Genomic DNA, 5,126 nt, shown 5'->3' with positions numbered 1-5,126 from the left:
CAACTCCAACCCCCCAACCCCCCAAAAAACAAACAAATGAGGGCTCTAGCCAAAATTTAGAGGGGCAGAACCCACAGAAAGACTGAGTGATACATTTTCCCAGTCCAAGATAAGTTAGAACCTCCACAGGAAAGGTGTGCTTCACCAGGACCTGGGGTGGGAAAAAAAGCCACTGCTCAGCCCAGACCACCTCAGCAAAGCCCAGTCCAGACCAGAGATCACCAGCAACAGCTTGAAGGCAGGGAGAGAACTCTGCTGCACCTGGGTGAGTGTGGAGTGAGGAGCACCAACCACAGAACCTGCCGTGAGAATTGGGAGAAAGCAGTCTGCACCCCCAGAGAAGGTAAGGGAAGTCTGCAGAGATCTCTCTGCTCTTCCTGGGGCAGGACTCTGCTGTTTGCCCACACTCAGACTCAGGGTGCAGTTTAGGCTTCCTTACTAAGATAGCTAGATCCTGCTTTATAGTCTCAGGGCAGAGGGCAGTGCTGTGGTCATCTCCATATCAAAGCACAGATTAGAGAGTTTAAGACTTTGGAGGAATTAAGGTCCCAGTGAGATGTCCAAAAAAACCACCCCAAAACCTTAGAAGTGCTGTAAATTAGCCTTGGGCTGAGGAAATGAGTAAACAACAGAAAAAAAGAAGGATCTGACCATAGAGAATTACTTCAGTCCTATGGAAGATCAAAACACATACTCTGAGGATGACAAAATCAAAGCTTCCATATCCAAAACCTCCAAGAGAAATAGAAAATGGGCTCAAATTGTGGATGAGATCAAAAAAAGACTTTGAAAAGCAATTAAGGGAGGTGGAGGAAAAATTGGGAGGAGAAATGAGAGCAATGCAGAAAAATCATGAAAACCAAATCAAAAGCTTGGTGAAAGAAATACAAAAAAATACTGAACAAAATAATATGTTAAAAACCAGTTTAGGCCTAATGGAAAAAGCAAAACAAAAGGCAAATGAGGGGAAGAATGCCTTAAAAAAGCAGAATTGGCCAGCTGGAAAAGGAGATAAAAAAAGCTCTCTGAAGAAAGTAACTCTTTCAAATGCAAAATGAAACTAAAGGAAGCTGATGACTTTGCAAGAAATCAGGAAGAAATAAAACTCTTTCAAAAAAAGCCAAAAATTGGAAGAAAATGTGAAATATCTCATTGAAAAAACAACTGACCTTGAAAACATATCCAGAAGAAATAATTTGAAAATTATTGGACTATCTGAAAGCCACAACCAGGAAAAAACTTCATTTTTCAAAAAATAATACAGCGGCGGCAGCTCGGAGTGGCCATGGCGATGGGCACCCCGGGCAGAAGCAGAGACAGCGGCAGTGCAGGCGGCCAGGGCGCGGGTGGCCAGGGGCTGGGGCCGCAGGCCGGATAGAGCGGGGCCCAGCACGGCCGAGCCATGGGCTGGACCACAGCGGTGGCGGGGCCGTTGGCGTGGCTGCTCCTCCTCAGCCCAACCTGCAATATTCATATGAGTACTTTAATCCAGAGCCCCCAGAAGTTGGCCTTCTACAGCTGGTATGGCAGTGCCAAGCTCTACCACTTCCAGGTGACTTCTGACACGGTGCTGCTCCGTTGGCTGCTACAGGCATTCAAAGGCCCAGGTTCTGAGTGCACAGATGTGGAGATCACTGTCCACTTCCGTTATGGTGCTCCTCCAGTCATCAACCCTTTGGAAACCAAGTTCCCAGACAACACCACAGTCCGACCCCCATTTTCTATAAAGCTAATACACAACAACACTATCATCAATGTCTCTAACCCTGCATCTGGTGACTGGTTCATTGCAGCCCACTTGCCTCGCTAGCCCCAGAAAATAGAAGTGAAGGGCATAGCCACCCCCTGTACCTACATCTTCCAACCAGATATGCTGTTGCTGCGACTGACTAATGATGACAGGCTGCTCTCACAGACCCTTTCTGGCTCCCAGTTGAGGCATTTCAAGGTCTTCATCCCAAAGTACACCTCAGACCTCCAACTAGACCTGAGGAGCTGTGTGTCTAATGGGAGCCAGGTCTTCCCCGTGAGCCTCCTTGTTGGGCCCAACACTCTGCCCCAATCCTTTCAGAAGGTCTTCAGCTGTCCAGATCAGCAGGAGCCCTGCCACCTGCTCCTCCCTGCACCCCACCTGGAACACTTGGCTACAGCTGACAGCTGAGGGCAGGGCCGAACCCAACGTCAGTGTGGCCTTCGATGCTGTTGCCTCCTTCACAGTGTGCCAGCCAGGGAGTCTGGGACCCTTGGTCATCTCCTACATCAACCTGAACCAGAGTCTCAATGTATCAGCAGCCTCTCTGTCCAAGGGGCAAAGCCCTTGGCACCTTGACAAGAGGATGGGTGTGGGCAGCAGCCCCTTTTCCCCTGGTGGGGACTTCCGAAATGCCTCATCTCTGAGTGGTTTCTGCCTCCTCAACTACCCGGTTATTCGGGAGAAGCTAGATGTGGTTTCCGTGCGCTTCTGGCCCCTGAATGGTTCTGGGATTCTTGTATGGTCCAGTCTGCCCAACCTGCTCCTGATCAATCTCAACACAGGCATGGATAGTGGCAGCACCTTCATCATCAACCTGAAGCTCAATACGACTCTGGGCAGTAACAACATTTCAGTGATTGGTTGTTTGAGTGCCACCTCGCCTGTCCTCAGCCTCAGTAGCTCTCAAAACTGCACTACAGCCTTTTTTGAAGGATACTCTTTGTACCTATCTGACTCTTCTCATGAGGCCATGCTTTCTGTCCCCTATCCAGAGACTGGCAGTTGGTACCTCTCCTTACAACTCATCTGCCCCAAGAATCTGAGTGAGTGTCAGCAGGTTCAAGCCAATGTGGAGACTTTTCTGTCCTTGTCCCGCTGCTTCAATGACTGTGGCTCCTATGGTCAGTGTAGACTGCTCCGAAGACATGGATACCTTTATGCCAGCTGTACTTGCAAAGCTGGCTGGCAGGGCTGGAGCTGTACTGATGATACCAAGGCCCAAATGGTGGTGCAGCAGAACCTGGCCACCCTGCTGCTGACACTCAGCATCCTCATGTTCTTGCTCCCCATCACCATCGCTGTCTACCGCCATTACCTGGTGGAAGCATCTGTCTACACCTATACCATGGTTTTCTCTACGTTCTATCATGCATGTGACCAGCCTGGGGTGGCAGTGCTCTGCATCATGGACTATGACACACTCCAGTACTGTGACTTTCTGGGCTCTGTGGTGTCAATCTGGGTTACAATCCTCTGCATGGCTCGACTAAATATTTTAGTGAAATATGTGCTCTTTATCCTGGGGACCCTAAGCATTGCAATGTCCTTGCAACTGGATGGAAGGGGCATCTGGAACATGATGGGCTCCTGCCTCTGTGCCCTCATTATGATGATCAGCATGTGGGTATACAGATGTATTCATCGATGACATTGTTATCCCACATCATGGAAGAGATGGGCCTTCTACCTCCTCCCTGGAATCTCTCTGGTGTTTGTGGCCATTGCCATCTACACCTTCATGGGGACCAGTGACAACTACTTCTATACACACAGCATATGGCATGTGCTAATGGCCAGTAGTGTGACTTTCCTTCTACCCCCTCGTGACAAGAACACAGAACCCTGGGCCTGGTCACAGAAACTCATCTGCCACTACTAGCTCTGTAAAAACACCCAGGAGGAACTCTATGCAGTGACATGAAGTTACCTGGCCAGTGGCCCAGCTGTTCTTCTGCAGCAGGGACTGTCAATGATAGGCTGACTCCTCCTGCCTTCCAAATTGCCCCACACTCCCATTTTCCCTCTTCAAGAATAAAGGGGATATGATTCCTATTTGATTTCTGTCTGAATAAAATTGTTTTGAGCAAAAAAAAAAAAAAGAAATAATACAGCAAAATTGCCCTGAGATCCTAGAAGCTGAGGGTAAAATAGAAATTGAGACAATTCACCGGTCACCCCCTGAAAGGGATCCTAAAAGAAAAACTTCTAGGAATATTATAGCCAAATTCCCAAACTCCCAAATCAAAGAGAAAATTCTAAAAGCTGCCAGAAACAGACAATTCATCTACTGAGGCTCCATAGTCAGGATTACACAGGATCTGGCAGCATCTACATTAAGGGCTCGTAGGGATTGGAATATGATATTCCAGAAGGCAAAAGATCTTGGTTTACAACTGAGAATCAATTACCCAGAAAAACTGAACATCCTCTTTCAGGGGAAAAGATGGATTTTCAATGAATCAGAGGACTTTCAAACTTTCCTAACGAGAGGACCAGAGCTGAACAGAAAGTTTGATCTCTAAGTACAGGACTCTGGTGAATCATAAAGGGAGTGGAAGAGAGGGACTAACTATGAGGAACTTGATGATGAACTGTTTGTATTCCTGCATGGGAAGAATATATTGATAACTCATATGAACTTTCTCATGTATAAGAGCAGTTAGAAGGAGCATATATAGATAGGACATAGGAAGGAGTGGAATATAATGGTATGATGTGGTAAAGGGATGGAGTCAATGGGCAATGGGGGAAAGTACAGGAAGGAAGGAAAAGGAGATGAAGAAGAAGCTGAGAGATTTCACATAAGAGTCAAAAAAAAAGCTTTTTCAATGGAGGGGAGTGGGGAAGGCAAGGGGGAATGAGTGAGCCTTCATTCTCCTTGGGAATGGCTCAGGAAGGAAATGGCATGCACACTTAATAGGGTGAGGAAATCTGTCTTGCCCTGGAGAAGGATGGGAGAAAAGGGACAGGATGAGGGGAAATGGGGGGAGGTAAAGGGGGAATTGGTGACAGAAGAGAGGGAAGATCAAGGGAGAGGGTACTCAGATGCAACATGCTTTTGGACAGGGCCAGGATGAAAGGAGAGAAAGAATAGAATAAATGAGAGTGGCGAGGAATAGAGTGGAGGTACAGCTAGTAATAGCAACTGTGGGGAAAATATAGAAACACTTCTCTGGTGGACTTAAAGATAAAGAAAGGAACTCACCCCAGAGACAGAGCCATTGGAATCTGAACACAGATCGAAGTACAATTTTTTTTTTCTCTCTCTCTATTCTTAATGTTTCCCATCTTCTTGGGGGGGGGGTTATGTTTACAACTTATAACATTCAATTTACATCAATGTATGGCATGGAAACAATATAGAGACTGTCAG

At 47.1% G+C, this 5,126-nt stretch overlaps 1 pseudogene; it reads left to right on the top strand.

The window, feature by feature from the left end:
- Window positions 1–1,402: 1,402 nt before the first annotated feature.
- On the top strand, window positions 1,403–3,674 carry LOC141498850 (post-GPI attachment to proteins factor 6 pseudogene; annotated as a pseudogene).
- Window positions 3,675–5,126: the final 1,452 nt, after the last annotated feature.

The sequence above is a fragment of the Macrotis lagotis genome, chromosome X, assembly GCF_037893015.1.
Source record: "Macrotis lagotis isolate mMagLag1 chromosome X, bilby.v1.9.chrom.fasta, whole genome shotgun sequence".
NCBI classification, from domain to species: Eukaryota; Metazoa; Chordata; class Mammalia; order Peramelemorphia; family Peramelidae; genus Macrotis; species Macrotis lagotis.
The sequence above is the reverse complement of the archived record's forward strand: the minus strand, read 5'-3'. Positions and strand labels throughout refer to the sequence as shown.